Genomic DNA, 22,990 nt, shown 5'->3' with positions numbered 1-22,990 from the left:
GCAGAACGTTCTCCACGGCGTCTCCAGACTCTGTCACGTCTGTCACATGTGCTCAGTATGAACCTGCTTTCATCTGTGAAGAGCACAGGGCATTCTCTGGCAAATGCCAAACGTCCTGCACGGTGTTGGGCTGTAAGCACAACCCCCACCTGTGGACGTCGGGCCCTCATACCACCCTCATGGAGTCTGTTTCTGACCGTTTGAGCAGACACATGCCCATTTGTGGCCTGCTGGAGGTCATTTTGCAGGGCTCTGGCAGTGTTCCTCCTTGCACAAAGGCGGAGGTAGCGGTCCTGCTGCTGGGTTGTTGCCCTCCTACGGCCTCCTCCACGTCTCCTGATGTACTGGCCTGTCTCCTGGTAGCGCCTCCATGCTCTGGACACTACGCTGACAGACACATCAAACCTTCTTGCCACAGCTCGCATTGATGTGCCATCCTGGATGAGCTGCACTACCTGAGCCACTTGTGTGGGTTGTAGACTCCGTCTCATGCTACCACTAGAGTGAAAGCACCGCCAGCATTCAAAAGTGAACAAAACATCAGCCAGGAAGCATAGGAACTGAGAAGTGGTCTGTGGTCACCACCTGCAGAACCACTCTTTTATTGGGGGTGTCTTGCTAATTGCCTATAATTTCCACCTGTTGTCTATTCCATTTGCACAACAGCGTGTGAAATTGATGGTCAATCAGTGTTGCTTCCTAAGTGGACAGTTTGATTTCACAGAAGTGTGATTGACTTGGAGTTACATTGTGTTGATTAAGTGTTCCCTTTATTTTTTTGAGTAGTGTGTATATGTATATATATATATATATATATATATATGCATGCAGTGCACTAGGAAAGTATTCTGACTCCTTGACGTTTTACACATTTTGTTACGTTACACACAATACCCCATAATGACAAAGCGAAAACAGGTTTTGCTAATGTATTAAAAAAAATATATATATATGTATTTGCATAAGTATTCAGAGCCTTTGCTATGACACTCGAAATTGAGCTCAGGTCAAAGTTAAATAAAATGTTATTTGTCACATGCGTCGAATACAACGGGTGTAGACCTTAACGTGAAATGCTTATTTACAAGCTTTTACCAACAATACAGTTCAAAAAATAGTTAAGAAAATATTTACTAAAATAAAATAAAAAGTAACACAAATAACAATATCGAACTATATACAAGGAAGCAACATCTCAAGACATCAGTCAGGAAGTTAAAGCTTGGTCGCAAATGGGTTTTCCAAATGGACAATGACCCCAAGCATACTTCCAAAGTTGTGGCAAAATGGCTTAAGGACAACAAAGTCAATGTATTGGAGTGGCCATCACAAAGTCCTGACCTCAATCCTATAGAAAATTTGTGGGCAGAACTGAAAAAGCGTGTGCGAGCAAGGAGGCCTACAAACCTGATTCAGTTACACCAGCTCTGTCAGGAGGAATGGGCCACAATTCACCCAACTTACTGAGGGAAGCTTGTGGAAGGCTACCCAAAATGTTTGACCCAAGTTAAACAATTTGAAGGCAATGCTACCAAATACTAATTGAGTGTATGTAAACTTCTGACCCACTGAGAATGTGATGAAAGAAATAAAAGCTGAAATAATTCACTCTACTATTATTGTGACATTTCACATTCTTAAAATAAAGTGGTGATCCTAACTGACCTAAGACATGTATTTTTACTAGGATTAAATGTCAGGATTTGTGAAAAACTGAGTTTAAATGTATTTGGTTAAGGTGTATGTAAACCTCCGACTTCAACTGTAGGTCCTGTGTGGCAGGAAGCTTGGCCCCAGTAATGTACCCTCTGTAGTACCTTGCGGTCGGATGCTGAGCAGTTGCAATACCAGTCAGTGATGCAACCAGTCAGGATGCTCTCGATGGTGCAACTGCAGAACTTTTTGAGAATCTGAGGACCCATGTCATATCTTTTCAGTCTCCTGAGGGGGAAAAGGTGTTGTCATGCCCTCTTCACAATTGTCTTGGTGTGTTTGGACCAGAACAGTATTTTGATGTGGACACCAAGGAATTTGAAGTTCTCGACTCGCTCCACTACAGTCCCGTCATTGTGAATAGGGGAGTGTTTGGCCCTCTTTTTCCTATAGTCTGCATTCAGCTCCTTTGTCTTGCTCACATTGAGGGATCGTTTTTGTCCCGGCACCACACTGTCAAGTCTCTGACCTCCCTATAGGCTGTCTCATCGTAGTCAGTGATCAGGCCTACCACTGTTGTCATCAGCAAACTTAATGACTTTATTGGTCATGCTTGGCTACGCAGTTGTGGATGAACAGGGAGTACAGGAGTGGATTAAGCACGCACCCCTGATGGGCCCCCTTGTTTAGGATCAGCGTGGCAGATGTGTTGTTGCCTACCCTTACCACCTGGGGTGGCCCGTCAGGAAGTCCAGGATCCAGTTGCAGAGGGAGGTGTTTAGTCCCAGGGTCCTTAGCTTAGTGATGAGCTTTGTGGGCGCTATGGTGTTGAACGCTGAGCGGTAGTCAATGAACAGCATTCTCACATTGGTGTTCCTTTTATCCAGGTGGGAAAGGGCAGTGTGGAGTGCGATTGCGTCATCTGTGGATCTGTTAGGCGGTATGTGAATTGGAGTGGGTCTAGGGTTTTCGTGATGTTGGTGAGCCATGACCAGCCTTTCAAAGCACTTCATGGCTACTGACGTGAGTGCTTCTGGCGGTAGTCATTTACACAGGTTACCTTCACTTTCTTGGGCACAGGTGCATCCTGTTTCCTTTGTTCATCCTTGATGATTCTACAACTAGATTGGAGCCTGCCTGTTGTACATTTTATTGATTGGACATGATTTGGAAAGGCACACACCTGTCTATATAAGGTCCCACATTGATAGTCCATGTCATAGCAAAACTCACGCCATGAGGTCAAAGGAATTGTCCCTAGAGCTCCGAGACACGATTGTGTCAAGGCACAGAATTTATTTGTATTTATTTTATTTTACCTTTATTTAACTAGGCAAGTCAGTTAAGAACAAATTCTTATTTTCAATGATGGCCTAGGAATAGTGGGTTAACTGCCTTGTTCAGGGGCAGAACGACAGATATTTACCTTGTCAGCTCGGGGATCCGATCTTGCAACCTTTCGGTTACTTGTCCAACGCTCTAACCACTAGACTACCTGACGCCCTGGACTTGGGGAAGGGTACCAAAAACTTTCTGCAGCATTGAAGGTCCCCAAGAACACAGTGGCCTCCATCATTCTTAAATGGAAGAAGTTTGGAACCACCAAGACTTCCTAGAGCTGGTGGCCCGCAAAACAGCAATCTGGGGAAAAGGGCCTTGGTCAGGGAGGTGACCAAGAACACGATGGTCGCTCAGAGAGCTCCAGTGTATCTCTGTGGAGATGGAAGAACCTTCCGGAAGGACAATCATCTCTGCAGCACTCCACCAATCAGGCCTTTGTGGTAGAGTGGCCAGACCGTAGCCTCTTCTCAGTAAAAGGCACATGACAGCCTGCTTTGAGTTTGACAAAAGGCATCTAAAGGACTGCCAGACAGTGAGAAACAAGATTCTCTGGTCTGATGAAACCAAGATTGAACTCTTTGGCTTGAATGTCAAGCGTCATGTCTGGATGAAACCTGGCACCATCCCTATGCTGAAACATGGTGCTGGCAGCATCATGCTGTGGTTGTTTTTCCGCGGCAGGTACTACGAGGCTAGCCAGGATAGAGCCAAAGATGAACGAAGCAAAGTACAGAGATCCTTGATGAAAACCTGCTCCAGAGTGCTCAGGACCTCAGACTGGGGCAACGGTTCACCTTCCACCAAGACAAAGACCCTAAGCACACAGCCACGACAACGCAGGAGTGGCTTCGGGAAAAGGCTCTGAATGTCCTTGAGTGGCCCAGCCAGAGCCCCGACTTGAACCCGATCGAACATCTCTGGAGAGACCTGAGAATAGCTGTGCAGCGATGCTCCCAATCCAACCTGGCAGAGCTTGAGAGGATCTGCAGAGAAGAATGGCACAGCTGTATTTAGGGAGTTTCTCCCAATCTTGTAGTGTCATACCCAAGAAGACTCAGGGCCGTAATCACTGTCAAAGGTGCTTCAAAAAAGTACTGAGTAAAGGCTCTGAATACTTATTTAAATGTAATATTTCCTTTTTTTGTCATAGATTGGCAAAAATGTCAACTTTTTGCTTCGTCATTATGTGGTATTGTGTGTAGATTAATAAGGTGAAAAAAACTATTTAATCCATTTTACAATAAGGCTGGAACGTAATAACATTTGGAAAAAGTCAAGGGGTCTGAATACTTTCCGAATGTACTGTATGTCCACTACCGGTCAAAGGTTCTAGAACACCTACTCATTCAAGAGTTTTTCTTTATGTTTACTATTTTCTACATATTCCGACATTTGCTGAGCACTTTTTGGCTGTTTTTCATTCACCCCTGAGGTCCTACTCATCCCAAACCATCTCAATTGGGTTGAGGTTGGTGGGATTGTGGAGGCCAAGTAATCTGATGCAGCACTCCATCACTTTCCTTCTTGGTAAAATAGCGCTTACACAGCCTGAAGGTGTTTTGGGTCATTGTCCTGTTGAAAAACAAATTATAGTCCAACTAAGCCCAAACCAGATGGGATGGCGTATCGCTTCAGAATGCTGTGGTAGCCATGCTGGTTAAGTGTGCCTTGAATTTGAAATAAATCACAGACCGTGTCACCAGCAAAGCACCCCCACACCATCACACAACCTCCTCCATGCTTTACGGTGGGAAATACACATGCGGAGATCATCCGTTCACTCACGCCACGTCTCACAAAGGCACGGCGGTTGGAACCAAAAATCTCCAATTTGGACTCCAGACCAAAGGACACATTTCCACCGGTCTAATGTCCATTGCTCGTATTTCTTGGCCCAAGCAAGTCTCTTCTTTTGGTGTTGTTTAGTAGTGGTTTCTTTGCAGCAATTCGACCACGAAGGCCTTATTTCACACCGTCTCCTCTAAACAGTTGATGTTGAGATGTGTCTATTACTTTAACTCTGTGAAGGATTTATTTGGTCTGCAATTTCTGAGGCTGGTAACTCTAATGAACGTCCTCTGCAGCAAAGCTAACTCTGGGTCTTCCATTCCTGTGGCGGGCCTCATGAGAACCAGTTTCATCATATCGTTTGATGTTTTTTGTGACTGCACTTGAAGAAACTTTCGTAGTTCTTGAAATGTTCCGTATTGACTGACCTTCATGTCTTAAAGTAATGATGGACTGTCGTTTCTCTTTGCTTATTTTAGCTGTTCATGCCATAATATGGACTTGGACTTTTACCAAATAGGGCTATCTTCTTTATACCCCACCCCCCAACTTGTCACAACACAAATGATTGGCTCAAACACGTTAAGAAGGAAAGAAATTCCACAAATTAACTTTTAACAAGGTACACCTGTTAATTGCAATGCATTCCAGGTGACTACCTTATGAAGCTGGTTGTGAGAATGCCGAGAGTTTGCAAAGCTGTCATCAAGGCAAAGGGTGGCTATTTTGAACAGTCTCAAATATAAAATGTATTTTTATTTGTTTAAGACTTTTTTGGTTACTACATGATTCCACGTGTTATTTCATAGTTTTGATGTCTTCACTATTATTCTACAATGTAGAAAATAGTACAAATAAAAATTTAAAAAAAAACATTAAATGAGTAGGTGTTTAAGCTTTTGAACGGTAGTGTTTCCTTCAACTTTGTTATAAGCAGCAGTGTTAATATCATACTACAATACACCTCACAGCGATGGAACACAGTAGTGATGGGGGAAAAATCAATAGTTAGGTATCCAGATATTATTTCTGATGATATATTGTATCGTTTGACAATCTCAATATAATTTTTGCGCTAGTTGGCTGTACCTGCACCAAAACTCCAGCATTTTTCCTTCATAGTTTGTTCTCCATCTTTTTAAATAGGTAGCCAATTTATTTTAAGCAGTTTTATTTCCATGCCTGATCAAAACTCGTTTTCTCATTGCTCTCTTGCAGACATATGGTGAGCAATATGTTTGGAACATTGAATCGCAATAAAATCACAGTATCGAATCACAATACATATAGAACCATGACAATTGCAATACATATCATATCCGCGCCTAAGTGTCGTGATAATGTTATATCATAAGGTCCCTGGCAATTCCCAGCCTTAGAAGACAGCTGGGTTACAACTTATTCAAATACCCCTCGGTGGAAAACCATCTCTCAAACCCTCTTTCTTACCCTGGGGCATAGACACGAACTTAACAACTCTCCAGCCCCAGCAGACACTTGACTGCCCATCACCACCTTTGACTCTGCCTACCTGCATCTCCTGAGGGCGCCTGTCCAATAGGCAGGTGGGCCCGGACAAGTAGAAAAGCATAGTCCAGACCAATCCGCGTCCTCAGAGCATGCGCAGACCAGCTGGCTGGTGTGTTTACAGACATATTCAATCTCTCCCTATCCAAGTCTGCTGTCCCCAAATGCTTCACGATGGCCACCATTGTTCCTGTACCCAAGAATGCAAAGGCAACTGAACTAAATGACAGTCGCCCCATAGCACTCACTTCTGTCATCATGAAGTGCTTTGAGAGACTAGTCAAGAATCATATCACCTCCACCCTAGACCCACTTCAATTTGCTTACCGCCCCAATAGGTACACAGACGATGCAATCGCCTGCACACTGCCCTATCCCATCTGGACATGAGGAATACCTATGTAAGAATGCTGTTAATTGATTATAGCTCCGCATTCAACACCATAGTACCTTCCAAGCTAATCATTAAGCTTGAGGCCCTAGGTCTCAACCCCGCCCCGTGCAATTGGGTCCTGGACTTCCTGACTGGCTTTCCCCAGGTGGTGAAGTTAGGAAACAACATCTCCACTAAGCTGATCCTCAACACCGGGGCCCCACAAGGGTGCGTGCTCAGCCCCCTCCTGTACTCCCTGTTCCCCCATGACTGTGTGGCCATGCACGCCTCCAAATCAATCGTCAAGTTTTCAGACGACACAACAGTAGTAGGCTTGATTACCAACAACGACGAGACAGCCTACAGGGAGGAGGTGAGGGCTCTTGGAGTGTGGTGTCAGGAAAACAACCTCTCACTCAACGTCAACAAAACAAAGGAGATGATCGTGGACTTCAGGAAACAGCATAGGGAGCACCCCCCTATTCACATCCATGGGACAGCAGTAGTGAAGGTGGAAAGTTTTCAATTCCTTGGCGCACATATCACTGACAAACTGAAATGGTCCACCCACACAGATGGTGTGGTGAAGAATGTGCAACAGCACCTCTTCAACCTCAGGAGGCTGAAGAAATATGGCTTGTCACCTAAAACCCTCACAAACATTTACAGATGCACAATTGATAGCATCCTGTTGGGCTGTATCACCGCCTGGTATGGCAACTGCAACACCCAGAACCGCAGGGCTCTTCAGAGGGTGGTGCGGTCTGCACAACGCATCACCGGGTTGCAAACTGCCCTCCAGGATGCCTACAGAACCCGATGTCACAGGAAGGCCAAAGAAATCATCAAGGATATCAACCACCCGAGCCACTGCCTGTTCACCCTGCTATCATCATGAGGCGAGGTCAGTACAGGTGCATCAAAACTGGGACCAAGAGACTGAAAAACAGCTTCTATCACAAGGCCATCAGACTGTTAAACAGCCATCACTAGCATAGAGAGGCTGCTGCCTACATACAGACTTCAAATCATTGGCCACTTTAATAAATGGAACACTAGCCACTATAATAATGCCACTTTTTATTAATGTTTACATATCTTGCGTTACTCTTCTCATATGTATATAGTGTATTCTATACTATTGCATCTTAGCCTATGCCGCTCTGACATTGCTCATCCATATATTTATATATTCTTATTCCATTCCTTTACTTACATTTGTGTGTATTGTGTATTTGTTAGATATTACTTGTTAGATATTGTTGCACAATCATTTCGCTACACTTGCAATAACATCTGCTATCCATGTGTATGTGACCGATAACATTTTATGAAATACATTACCCTTTCGTTCCATTGCAGAAACCACTTCTACTAGTCCCTTCTTGCTATGTTGGTGTGTGTGTGCGCAATAAAGTGTGTTCTGTACATCTGTCGTCTACTGGTCATTACCACGCCTTCTAATTGAGGCGCAGGGACGCAGGGTCTCCTCTTTCGGAGACCAACACTAATTGGTGGCGCTATTTCCATGCTCCTGCAAGCCGGATAAGGAACTATACTATGGCGAGATGATGAACTGACTCAGCTCTAGAGATGCCTGGCCTGCCTCACTGAAAGATGCCTGGCTTGCCTCAGTGGGAGAACTACCTCCACCAGTATTAAGGACACGAACCGTCCCAACTCCTGCTGGGCAGCGTGGCTTTATGGGCATCATGAGCACCTTGTCCCTCATCTCCCGCTCCATCCATGCTAATGAAGGGTTGGCATCATGGAGTGGCGAGCCTCTGTCCGAGTCTGGTGCCTTACAGCTTCCAGACCCTGTTATATGGTGTTACAGTCCTCAAGTCCTAATGGAAGTTTGATTTACTTTATCTTGCCCCTCCTCAGATCCTGCCGTGTGCGTTTCTGATTCAGAACTGACAGATTTATTGGCACTTCCACTTCAGGTAAACACAGGCAAATTAAATGCACGTATAGTAGACCCTTAAGGAGGGGATAGTGGGTGAAGATGAGGGGCTGGGGGAGAGGAGGGAGGGAGTTGCGATGCTCCTCTGTGAAAAATTAGCCCTTAAAGGACACTGATGGCTACAGGAAATGTAAGATTTGGCCGGTGGCTCGGCTCGGGTTCTGTGGTGTCTAACATGGTTTTGGCTGCTGGTGTTGACACTGACGCTGTCCTGCCCCCAGTCTTGGCACGGACTCCCATCCCAACAACATCTATCCAACTGTTCACTACTGAGCCCCGGTCTCCTGAAATAGAAAGGGAATATTGGAGTCAGAAGGGATTTTTGAAATGTCATAGGATACTAGAGTCGGTGCATGTGCATGCATGCTTGTGCACGTTCCAATGTGTAATAGCTGACCAGGCTCCAAGATACTCTGCTGTCTGCCACAGGCACCAAGTGTGGTGTTAACTTAAGTGAATGATTTGTCTAATATGTCTGCATTTAGTTGAGCAAGCTGCTGAATCTGAGCCATGAATTACCTTGGACAGGTTTATCTGGCAAGCCTCTCTTTCTGTTTGCTAAACAGATGGAGGTAATGATGGGGATTTGATGAGAGAGAGAGAGCAATGCAGCCTCCCTACAGTATGCCAGTCCCCTGATTGCCTATTAATTCACTGACACTGAAGACCGGTTGTGCTGACTCTTACCTTTGTTGTGCTCGTGCACACACACACACACACTTGCACACGCCAGTGGCGTAATTAGGCCTGGGCTTGATCCAGCACCTATGTGAGTTTCCATAACCACACATCACTTGCGCTATGCAGTATATTTTTGTTTTACTGACACATTTTTATGACGAAGATAAACAATACAATATAATGTGCTAGGCAGTAGCAGGCACTGCAAGAAGCGCCTGGAGTGACACTGCCTGCTGGTCAAGATTTCACAACACAGTGGACCGCTCACATCACGTGACCCCTCCCCCACAGATGTTCTTAATGTTTTCTACACTCAATATATTTAACCCTGTTTTAAAATTAGCAATGTTGAGGTGGTAGAACTGGCAAAATGAATCAGAGAGGTCTTATAACCTATTCCATTCTACTAGTAAACATGCTTGGCTCATGTCTGTTATTTCCATATAGGCTATGTAACTATTTGTAAAAAACTGGCCGTTATTAAATTGGTGAAATTATTTCATTGAGCTTTTATTTTTATTACTCTTTTTCACTTAGCTACTTACTTTTTTTATTGTAAAATTGTCGAGAGGTTAACCTGAAAGTAAGTATCTCATTGCAATGTGTACTCCATGTATATCGTGTAAATGACAGTGCTGAGAGATGTATTTTCAGGTAGAGAGATACTCTACCTCACGAAGCAACATCTGCTCTCTGTCACATCATGATTCATCATTCTTCTCTTCTGTAGCAAGCGTAAAAGAAACCGACTGGGCAAGTAGATGCACATTGGTATTATGGTCATTGTAGTTAATTACCAAGTCTTAGCTGAACTTCGTAGAAGATTGGCATGTTGAAACTACATCGTACAGTTCAGGCTGGATCGGATTTATCTGTAGAGAAACTTTGATTGTGCACATTGAGCTCACAGAAAAAAAACGAACAAAATGGAATTCAAATAATTCAACCATGTCGGTCAATTAGTTGTTTAAAAATGGAAAAATAACCAACATTTTGGTTAATCGCTCAGCACTAATGACAAACAAACTTGAACGAAAGGGGAAAAGATGGCCAGCTTTGTTTTTAGATTTGTAGCTCGACAAAACATTGAAAATACATAGGGTCTTAAGTTATGTGTCCTCAAATGTTATGTAATGTACAAGGCTCACATTAGCTGGTAGAACTAATGAAATTAATCGTAGAGGTCTAATAACGTATTCCATTGTACAGGTATTTTTTGCTTGTCTCTTTATATTCAGAAACCCTAGAGGCTATGTAGCTTCTTATCTCTCATGTTGCGCTCTTATGCAGTCACTTGAATTTTTCTTTACAGTTGAGTTGCCCTGCTCGTGTCAGTATACAGTAACTTTAAAGCGCAACTGCCCCTAAAAAACAACTTCTCATTTAGAAACAGCCTATGTGGTGTTGATATGAGTCCGAAACATTTATTCTGTCATAATATACTACAAAGTGTAAATAGAATAATTTTGGTCACAAAGTCAGTCTCATCCAAAAGTTTTGTGAGACTTGTTGTTCGTGACTGCATCACAATGTTTAAAAAAAATATATATATATTTCACCTTTATTTAACCAGGTAGGCTAGTTGAGAACAAGTTCTCATTTACAACTGGGACCTGGCAAAGATAAAGCATAGTAATTCGATACATACAACAACACAGAGTTACACATGGAATAAACAAAACATACAGTCAATATTACAGTAGAACAAAATAAAACAAATAGTCTATATACAGTGAGTGCAAATGAGGTAAGTTAAGGCAATAAATAGGCCATGGTGGTGAAGTAATTACAATATAGCAATTCAACACTGGAACGGTAGATGTGCAGAAGATGAATGTGTAAGTAGAGATACTGGGGTGCAAAGGAGCAAGATAGATAAATAAATAAATACAGTATGGAGATGAGGTAGGTAGATAGATGGGCTGTTTACAGATGGGCTATGTACAGGTGCAGTGATCTGTGAGCTGCTCAGATAGCTGGTGCTTAAAGCTAGCGAGGGAGATATGAGTCTCTAACTTCAGAGATTTTTGCAGTTCGTTCCAGTCATTGGCAGCAGAGAACTGGAAGGAAAGGCGACCAAAGGAGGAATTGGCTTTGGGGGTGACCAGTGAGATATACCTGCTGGAGCGCATGCTACAATTGGGTGCTGCTATGGTGACCAGTGAGCTGAGATAAGGCGGGTCTTTACCTAGCAGAGACTTGTAGATAACCTGTAGCCAGTGGGTTTGGCAACGAGTATGAAGCGAGGGCCAACCAACGAGAGCGTACAGGTCGCAATGGTGGGTAGTGTATGGGGCTTTGGTGACAAAACAGATGGCACTGTGATAGACTGCATCCAGTTTGTTGAGTAGACTGTTGGAGGCTATTTTATAGATGACATCACCGAAGTCGAGGATCGGTAGGGTGGTCAGTTTTACGAGGGTATGTTTGGCAGCATGAATGAAGGACGCTTTGTTGCGATATAGGAAGCCGATCCTAGATTTAATTTTGGATTGGAGATGCTTAATGTGAGTCTGTAAATGAAGGTTGGGTTTGTTTCAATCCTACCCACAGCTGGCAGCACACGAGTAATCATTAATTCGTAGTGCAGCTGCATGTGACCCGGTCGTAATGCCTGTGGTAAATTTGGGTTGACTTTGGGTATCCTTATGGGGCTAGTTAAGGACCATCGGTAAATTACTCAATGTACATGGGACAATATGTTCATTTCAATAGCTCCAAATTTAAATGATTTCAAAACCTCAAACCAACTATTAATTGTAGAAATTCATATACAAATGTTGAAAGTTGTCAGTCCCTAACTAGCCCCAGAAATAGGCTATCCAAAGTTGGGTCGCACACCTGCCGGCTGAAGCTAATTGGCAAAATAATTTGTCTAACTCACCCACATGCGAACACACACGAGACACCCACATCAAACCACACCTCGAAAACCAACTCACATTTGAATTCAGTCATGACCACTAGCATTTCTTAATTAACCAAATCTAAAATGACGCCAAATCAGGAAGTGCAGTTGCCCTTTAAAACTAACTAATTACATGTCACACCTCTGCCTTGCTACCTTTCAGATGAGCTGAGAAGGACAGATGAGAACAGCAGGCCAGTGGAGTACTTAGAACAGCAGCAGCCAGGGGCAGCTGGTAGGGAAGATGATGATTTAGGTGACCCAGACACAGGCCCAAAACAAACAAGTTAATCTACCCCAGTATCCCCTTGACTGATTTGGAAAAACTGAAGAGACACACCAGACAAGACACAGAGACAGCTAAAGGGGAGTAGATGATGGGTAGAGACACCAGACAAGGCACATAGACGGCAACAGAAGAATAGGATATGATGGAGAGAGACACCATGAAAACAGAACAGGCCATAACAGAAGAAGATAGACAAAGGAGACAGTAAGGAAAAAGTACCTGAGAGCGCAACAGACGAGACATAGAGAAATTGACAGCAGAGGGCACATGGAGAGAGAACAAACACACACACGCACCCACCTCTTTGGACACACCTACTCATTCCAGGGTTTTTCTTTCTTTTTACTATTTTCTACATTGTAAAATAATAGTGAAGACAATAACACATATGGAATCATGTAGTAACCAAAAAACTGTTAAACAAATATTTTAGGAGATTCTTCAAAGTAGCCTTAATGACAGGTTTGCACACTCTTGACATTCTCTCAACCAGCTTCATGCATTTCAATTAACAGGTGTGCTTTGTTAAAAGTTAATTTGTGGATTTTCTTTCCTTAATGCATTTGAGCAAATCAGTTGTTGTGACAAGGTAGGGTTGGAATACAGAAGATAGCCCTATGTCCATATTATGGCAAGAACAGCTCAAATAAGCAAAGAGAAACGACAGTCCATCATTACTTTAAGAAATTAAGGTCAGTCAATCTGGAACGTTTCAAGAACTTTGAAAGTCATTTCAAGTGCAGTTGCAAAAAACATCAAGCGCTATGATGAAACTGGCTCTCATGAGGACCACCACAGGAAAGGAAGACCCAGAGGTACCTCTGCTGCAGAGGAGAAGTTCATTAGAGTTACCAGCCTCAGAAATTGCAGCCCAAATTAAATGCTTCAGAGTTCAAGTAACAGACATCTCAACATCAACTGTTCAGAGGAGACTGCGTGACTCAGGCCTTCATGGTCGAATTCCTGCACAGAAACCACTACTAAAGGACAACAATAATAAGAAGAGACTTACTTGGGCCAAGAACACAAGCAATGCACATTAGACTGGTAGTCTGTCCTTTTTAGAGTCCAAATTTGCAATATTTGGTTCCAACTGCCATGTCTTTGTGAGACGTAGAGTAGGTGAACGGATGATCTCGGCATGTGTGGTTCCCACCGTGAAGCATGGAAGAGCTGGTGTGGGGGTGCTTATCTGGTGACTCATTCTGTGATTTATTTTGAATTCAATGCACCCTTAACTAGCATGGAAACCACAACATTCTGCAGCGATACGCCATCCCATCTGGTATGGGCTTGCTTGTTTTTCAACAGGACAATGACACAACACACCTCCAGGCTGTGTAACGGCTATTTGACCAAGGATGAGAGTGATGGAGTGCTGCATCAGATGACCTGGCCTCCACAATTACCTGAGCTCAACCCAATTGAGATGGTTTGGGATGAGTTGGACTGCAGAGTGAAGGAAAAGCAGCCAACAAGTGCTCAGCATATGTGGGAACTCCTTCAAGACTGTTGGATAAGCATTCCAGGTGAAGCTGGTTGAGAGAATGCCAAGAGTGTGCAAAGCTGTCATGAAGGCAAAGGGTTGCTACTTTGAAGAATCTCAAATATAAAATATATTTGAGTGGCACAGCGGTCTAAGGCACTGCATCTCAGTGCAAGAGGCGTCACTGCAGTCCTTGGTTCGAATCAAGGCTGCATCACATTCGGCCGTGATTGAGAGTCCCATAGGGCGGCGCACAATTGGCCCAGCATCATCCGGGGTAGGCCGTCATTGTAAATAAGAATTTGTTCTTAGCTGACTTGTCTAGTGAAATAAAGGTTAAATAAAAAAATGATTCCATGTGTTATTTCATAGTTTTGATGTCTTCACTATTACTAAAAAAGCATGCAATTGCACCAGTTTTAGTTGGATAGCTCATTTTAATCTGTAGTCCATCTGGGACACAGTCAGTGATTGTCTCATCCCAGACAAGGCATCGAGTCACCTTAGTGCAGGGCTGTTCAATTCCAGACTTGGAGGCCCGAAACACTTGTGTTTTTTTTTTCTACCTGGTAGTTAAACTCACCTGGTGTCCCATGTCTAAATAAGTCCCTTATTAGAAACCACCCAAGCCCTACATTGAACAGCCTTGCCTAAGAGGGCCAGACCAATCCCAAGCCCAGTAGGACAAAGTGTCCACGAGAACGTTCATATATATTGTTGGCAGAACAGAGGGTTGGAGGCACACCAAGGGTGCATCCCAAATGTCACCATATTCCCTATATACTGTAGTGCACTACTTTTGACGAGGATACATAGGCCTTATATAGGAAATATGGTACCATTGGGACGCATGACCAATCACCACCTGGTCCAGACTGCACCCAGTGCCCTCTCTGCCCACTGTAATCTAATTAATGGTCCATGCTCCTTCCAGCAGCCTACATTAAGGGTAGACACCTGGAAGGTAGATGTGAGGGGACTGGAGGCTGCTTAGCTTCTCTCTGATTGGTAAATGTCGGAGAGTCAGAGGTAAGAGACGAGAGGCAGCAGGATAACTAAATTCCCTGGAATGTACACTGTATTAGCTGTGAGGAAAGTCAGATCAGAAGCACCCTCCTGTGAGGGCTAAAGAGAGGAGGTAATGAGTGTCTCTCTCGCTCGGTGTGTGTGGCTACGTTCCTTGGCAGGATAGTCTTCTGTATAATACATCAATTGCACACATTCAGAAGCACTCCACTTCAAGGGCCATGGAGATGGGTGGGGAGGTGGGTAATTTTCTATACATTACAAAAGGTGTGAAGCTACAAGCAGCAGTGGGATTGAAAATATGGCAAATCCTAAATCGCCCGCCTAGCTCTATACTCCCTACTCACCCGTTGATATCTGAAAGTACAACTAAAACAAATATAGTAATGGATAGGCTAGGTAGTTCCTCCATATTGCTTACACCTATCCAATCTTCTCAGATATCCACAAGTGCATAGGGCCTAGGGGTCGATTTGGGATTGGGCTAATCAGGGTAAAAACTATTCAACACACTATAGTCTAATTTGGGTAAAAGCTTATTTGTATATCACATTTTACATTCTCTTTGGCACCTTATATTGTTATTTTCCAAACGGAACAGAATTGGTCATAAAACCCACTCTGGTGTGACGAGACAATGCACAGGTCAGGTAGTAAATGCATAATTAACACATTATACAATGGGTGGGTCTAATCCTGAATGCTGATTGTTACCACCGGCTAAATATATGACCTTAAAATGCCCATTTAATCTGTTCCATCTGACTGCACAATCCACTGTCTCTTCAGCCCAGCCAACCAATTTATAAACTTGATCTCCAATATAAAAAGCCTTTAGACATTTCTTTTTGACTAACATTTAGCTTTCAACAGCAGAGATTTGTATAAACCTTGCTGTTTTTCTCTCCGACATTTGCAACATTGTTTCAATATTCAAATTTGATCTCCAGCTGTCCGATAGTAACGTGTCGGGAGTGTTTCTCCGCCAGTCGAAGTCATGAATCAGCTGGCATCATTTTTATGGATATATACAAAGAAATGTAAATTGAAAAAAGGTAAAACGAAACAAAGTGCAGCTAGTTTGCAGTCTTTCCAGCTTCAGTTTGAAGTTATTGTGTTGTTAGCTGTGTTGTTGGCTAGCTCCTCTGAACAACTGCGTCGTCCTGGCGAGTGAGCACATTTTCTATGCCAGGCAAAATCGCACCTCGTTAGCTCATTGTTATTGATGTATAAAAATAAATGTCCCTAGAAAACAGCTTAAACAAATGCAGATGCAGCTACTTTGCTTTTATTCCGGCTGCACTTTTTGTAAATTAGCCGTAGTTAGCAAGCAAGGGATAAGAACGTTGCCAGCCAGTATAGCAATGGAACATTTAGAACGAATGACTGGGTCGCGTCCATAGATGCATAACAAAAAGACAGAACGACTGGGTTGCGTCTCTGAACCGAACCGATAGAATGACAAGTCGGCTTGGGTAGCAACCCTAGATTTGCGTCAGGACTATATCTTGTGGAAGGATGAAATAGAAATAAATTAATCAAAATAACATTTATGAAAATATGCCAATAATTATTTGAGTATGTTGGTAACCCATTGTATAAAAGTGATAACGCCCTCTTAGCCGGATTGGAGGATATATTGGCCCTAGCCAATATATCCTCCAAACACCGCTTCTCGTGCATTATCACTTAAATAACCACATAGTGATATATTGGCATATGGTGACATACTGTATATTTTAACTAGCCCTGATACAAGGAAAACTATATTCCAAAACATTCCATACAGAAACTGTAATCAAGTTTCAATACTTAATTTCCATACCACTCAAAGGTTTTGGAAAATTGGCTATGTGCAGTTCAAAAATAAAACGTCAAACTAAAATATAGTCTTCTTTTTAAGTATAATTATGTTTTCCACTTTGTTTTCCTAAGTTAATTGTTGCCATCTGCCCTGTTCTGAAAGCCTCTGATCACCCCACGGAGACAAACAAAGTTTAATGACTGCCACCAGTCCAGCCTGCCGCTCTATGCAGCCATTATGGTTTCTAAAAGAAGAATCCAATACATTCAGCATCCAACTAGCAATAAAACAACGAAAGAAATTAAGAAGAACTCCTCCTCAGCAACTAGGTAAAGTGGGTTACTGTGTTGTCGGGTAGTGATTTTACAGAGACGGAGCTTCTCACATCAATTAAAGCCACAGTCTGAGATCTGGGAATACTGTATGTTTAATGTTCATTAGGGTCAGATTGGTCCAAGTGAGCCCTTTTGTCAGATGTTTAATGTAGACTTTAAATAAGGTGAAAGACAGAGACAGACTCATATACTGATAGACTTGGGTCTGTCTATCTTTTGCGTTGGGGTTATGTTGATTGTAGGCTACTGTAAAGGCCAAATCTGTGGAGCCAGCTGTGGCTCGATTGATTTGAAAACTCAATGCAATGGTGTGTGTGTGAGTAAGGGTGTGTGTGTACTGTACACACAGTGTACAAAACATTAGGAACACCTTCCTACAGTGAGGGGAAAAAGGTATTTGATCCCCTGCTGATTTTGTACGTTTGCCCACTGACAAAGAAATGATCAGTCTATAATTTTAATGGTAGGTTTATTTGAACAGTGAGAGAGAGAATAACAACAAAAAAATCCTGAAAAACGAATGTCAAAAATTGTATAAAATGATTTGCATTTTAATGAGGGAAATAAGTATTTGACCCCTCTGCAAAACATAACTTAGTACTTGGTGGCAAAACCCTTGGTGGCAATCAGAGGTCAGATGTTTCTTGTAGTTGGCCACCAGGTTTGCACACATCTCAGGAGGGATTTTGTCCCACTCCTCTTTGCAGATCTTCTCCAAGTCATTAAGGTTTCGAGGCTGACGTATGGCAACTCGAACCTTCAGCTCCCTCCACAGATTTTTTATGGGATTAAGGTCTGGAGACTGGCTAGGCCACTCCAAGACCTTAATGTGCTTCTTCTTGAGCCACTCCTTTGTTGCCTTGGCCGTGTTTTTTGGATCATTGTCATGCTGGAATACCCATCCACGACCCATTTTCAATCCCCTGGCTGAGGGAAGGATGTTCTCACCCAAGATTTGACGGTACATGGCCCTGTCGATCGTCCCTTTGATGCGGTGAAGTTGTCCTGTCCCCTTAGCAGAAAAACACCCCTCAAAGCATAATGTTTCCACCTCCATGTTTGACGGTGGGGATGGTGTTCTTGGGGTCATAGGCAGCATTCCTCCTCCTCCAAACACGGCGAGTTGAGTTGATGCCAAAGAGCTCCATTTTGGTCTCATCTGACCACAACACTTTCACCCAGTTGTCATCTGAATCATTCAGATGTTAATTGGCAAACTACAGACGGGCATGTATATGTGCTTTCTTGAGCAGGGGGACCTTGCGGGCGCTGCAGGATTTCAGTACTTCACGGCGTAGTGTGTTACCAATTGTTTTCTTGGTGACTATGGTCCCGGCTGCCTTGAGATCATTGACAAGATTCTCCCGTGCAGTTCTGGGCTGATTCCTCACCGTTCTCATGATCATTGCAACTCCACGAGGTGAGATCTTGCATGGAGCCCCAGGCCGAGGGAGATTGACAGTTCTTTTGTGTTTCTTCTATTTGCGAATAATCGCACCAACTGTTGTCACCTTCTCACCAAGCTGCTTGGCGATGGTCTTGTAGCCCATTCCAGCCTTGTGTAGGTCTACAATCGTGTCCCTGACATCCTTGGAGAGCTCTTTGGCCTTGGCCTCCCTTTAAGAGTGTGCTCCTAATCTCAGCTCGTTACCTGTATAAAAGACACCTGGGAGCCAGAAATCTTTCTGATTGAGAGAGGGTCATATACTTATTTCCCTCATTAAAATGCAAATCAATTTATAACATTTTTGACATGCGTTTTTCTGGATTTTTTGTTGTTGTTATTCTGTCTCTCACTGTTCAAATAAACCTATCATTAAAATTATAGACAGATAATTTTCTTTGTCAGTGGGCAAATGTAGAAAATCAGCAGGGGATCAAATACTTTTTTCCCTCACTGTAATATTGCGTCCATGTCTCAATTGTCTCAAGGCTTAAAAATACATCTTTCATCTGTCTTCTCCCCTTCATATACACTGATTGAAGTGGATTTAACAATTGACATCAATAAGAGATCGTAGCTTTCACATGGATTCACCTGGCCATAGCACGGCATTATTTCTCAAGAGATATAGACCATATAAAGGCTTTATGAAGGCTATTAAGGGTTATAAATGGCCTTAAGTTGTTTGTTTGGTAACACTATTTGGATAGTCCATTTGTAGATGCTCTACAGACTATAGTTGAAATGTTACTCATAGTCCATCTACTAACCCTTACTCTACAGTTATGGCCAAAAGTTCTGAGAATGACACACATATTAATTTTCACAAAGTCTGCTGCCTCAGTTTGTATAATGGCAATTTGCAGATACTCCAGAATGTTATGATGAGTGACCAGATGAATTGCAATTAATTGCAAAGTCCCCCTTTGCCATGCAAATGAACTGAATCCCCAAAAAACATTTCCACTGCATTTCAGCCCTGCCACAAAAGGACCAGCTGACATTATGTCAGTGATTCTCGTTAACACAGGTGTGAGTGTTGACGAGGACAAGGCTGTAGATCACTCTGTCATGCTGATTGAGTTTGAATAACAGACTGGAAGCTTCAAAAGGAGGGTGGTGCTTGGAATCATTGTTCTTCCTCTGTCAATCATGGTTAACTGCATGGAAACACGTGCCGTCATTGCTTTGCACAAAAAGTGCTTCACAGGCAAGGATATTGCTGCCAGTAAGATTGCACCTAAATCAACCATTTATTGGATCATCAGGAACTTCAAGGAGAGCGGTTCAATTGTTGTGAAGAAGGCTTCAGGGCGCCCAAGAAAGTCCATCAAGCGCCAGGACCGTCTCCAAAAGTTGATTCAGCTGCGGGATCGGGGCACCACCAGCACAGAGCTTGCTCAGGAATGGCAGCAGGCAGGTGTGAGTGCATCTGCATGCACAGTGAGGCGAAGACTTTTGGAGGATGGCCTGGTGTCAAGAAGGGCAGCAAGAAGCCACTTCTCTCCAGGAAAAACATCAGGGACCGACTGATATTCTGCAGAAGGTACAGGGACTGGACTGCTGAGGACTGGGGTAAAGTCATTTTCTCTGATGAATCACCTTTCCAAATGTTTGGGGCATCCGGAAAAGCTCCGGAGAAGACAAGGTGAGCGCTACCATCAGTCCTGTGTCATGCCAACAGTAAAGCATCCTGAGACCATTCATGTGTGGGGTTGCTTCTGGTAGTGGGCTCACTCACAATTTTGCCTAAGAACACAGCCATGAATAAAGAATGGTACCAACACATCCTCCAAGAGCAACTTCTCCCAACCATCCAGGAACAGTTTGGTGACGAACAATGCCTTTTCCAGCATGATGGAGCACCTTGCCATAAGGCAAAAGTGATAACTAAGTGGCTCGGGGAACAAAACACCGATATTTTGGGTCCATGGCCAGGAAACTCCCCAGACCTTAATCCCATTGAGAACTTGTGGTCAATCCTCAAGAGGCGGGTGGACAAACAAAAACCCACAAATTCTGACAAACTCCAAGCATTGATTATGCAAGAATGGGCTGCCATCAGTCAGGATGTGGCCCAGAAGTTAATTGACAGGGCAGATTGCAGAGGTCTTGAAAAAGAAGGGTCAACACCGCAAATATTGACTCTTTGCATCAACTTCCTGTAATTGTCAATAAAAGCCTTTGACACTTATGAAATGCTTGTAATTATACTTCAGTATTCCATAGTGACATCTGACAAAAATATCTGAAGACACTGAAGCAACAAACTTTGAAAATTAATATTTGTGTCATTCTCAAAACTTTTGGCCACGACTGTAAATCTAACCCTAACCTTAACCTTAGCAAGCATTTGCTTATTAACAGACAGTTTGTTGATAGTCATACTATCTGTATAGCATCTACAAATCTGGACTATCCAAATAAAGTGTGAGAATTCGTTTAAAGTGGGCTTTAAAGAGTGCCTGTTGAATGACATAAAATATTTTTTATGCCAGTGGGACCAGAAGACTGCTATTGGTTGTTCACTGTGAGATAACAGTAGTAATATTGAGTCCGTAACCGAGAGGAAGGGATTATCTAGAGGGCCTCGGGGCAGTCACACTAACATCAAACAGACTACTGGAATCACTTTCAACTGGCTCCAACTGTGTGCGTGTGCTTGTGACTGGGCTGGGCCAGTGTGAGTCACGAGTCAAGCACGCCTCACATATCTATGAATGTTTGATATGTGTCAGACTGACACTAGATACAATCCTATTGAGTTTTACCCTCTCCATCTGAACATCCGGTCCTAATGGCCTGGTACTCAGGACTCTATTGTCCCTCTAACCACTTTGACATCAATGCAAATGCAATTGAAAATCACATCAAGCACTTATCATCAAAACAGTATTTGGTAGTTATTAGAATCCCCATTCACTGCTTCAAAAGCAGCAGCTACTTTTCCTGGGGTCCACATGTAACATGACATAATACATAGTACAGAACATTATTAGTCAAGGACTGGAATACATTTAAAACGTCACACACAGCCTACATATCAGTACATGCACACTATCTAGGTCTAATACATAGTACAGAACATTAGTCAAGGACTGGAATACATTTTAAATGTCACACAGCCTACATATCAGTACATATATACTATCTAGGTCTAATACTTAGTACAGTGCAAATTACAATACAAGATACAGTATATAAAATGGCTGCGTCTCTTCACAGTCCCCTTTGTGCAGTGTTTTTTATCTGTTTTTTTAACTGTCTATTGCTAGCTTGAGTTACCTGAGATGGCGCAGAGTTTCATGTAGTCGTGGCTCTATTTAATACTGTGCCTTTCCCAGCCTCTGTTCTGGACCTGGGGACTGTGAAGAGACCTCTGGTTGCATGTGTTGTGTGTCTGAACTGTTTGTCAGCTGCTTGAACAGACAGTTCGGTACCTTCAACACGTCAATACCACGCAGAAAGACCAATAGTGATGCAGTCGATCTCTCCTCAACTTTGAGCCAAAAGAGACTGACATGCATTTTACTGACACTTTTCTTCCGTGTACATCTAAGTGCAATATGAGCTGCTTTGTTCTGAACCAACTGCAATTTACCCATGTCATTCTTTGCTGCACATGACCACACCGCTGAGCAGTAGTCTAGGTGCGACAAAACTAAGGCCTGTAGGACCTGTCTCATCAACTGAGATGTTTGAATTAGCCTTCAAAACTGATCGGCGGGAAATCACGCGGCCTCCATTCACTATTCGAGTGCATAAAGATTACGTCTTTTTTCACCGTTCCTGCATATTTGATAATGGACCAGTCTAAATTGAAACAAATGTTACATATTAGTGAAGACAATATTAAATTGAGAGTAGTCTGATGGGTGAAAATATGATCTCTTGATTCGAGAACAGCTGTGCAGCCTGAGGCAAGGAACAGAGCACAAGCTTTTTCTGGTACTTTCTCAAATCATCCATAGCCTATAGTCGCATCATGCAGCCATATATGTTTTGATTTGTAAGACATACTAAGGTTTGTATCATTCACAACTAAAGTTGCTAAATAACTCTAAATCTAGCATATTGCACCTGTTTCAAATGATCACTTTTAAGCTCAACCTGCCACTTCATATGCACGTTCGCTCCATAATGGAAAAATTATCCTTTCTATTTTATTCAGCCAAGTTCAGTTATTTTCTTCTTGCTATAAAATCATATTTAAAAAAAATGACACGGGTCTCAGAAGCAAGAACAAGCCTACAACCTATGGCACAGAGCATAGCCAGATAGCATAGGCCTAAATTAGGCCAACTCATATTTTGTTCTTCTGAAATACATTTAATTCATATCATAATATTTCTTTAGACCTGACTAAAAT

At 42.9% G+C, this 22,990-nt stretch overlaps 1 protein-coding gene across 2 annotated transcripts in view; it reads left to right on the top strand.

The window, feature by feature from the left end:
- Positions 1 to 22,990, top strand: part of hhat (hedgehog acyltransferase) — a 114,959-nt gene that overhangs the window by 32,618 nt on the left and 59,351 nt on the right. The window lies entirely within an intron of this gene.

The sequence above is a fragment of the Salmo trutta genome, chromosome 18, assembly GCF_901001165.1.
Source record: "Salmo trutta chromosome 18, fSalTru1.1, whole genome shotgun sequence".
In the NCBI taxonomy this organism is placed as follows: domain Eukaryota; kingdom Metazoa; phylum Chordata; class Actinopteri; order Salmoniformes; family Salmonidae; genus Salmo; species Salmo trutta.
The sequence above is the reverse complement of the archived record's forward strand: the minus strand, read 5'-3'. Positions and strand labels throughout refer to the sequence as shown.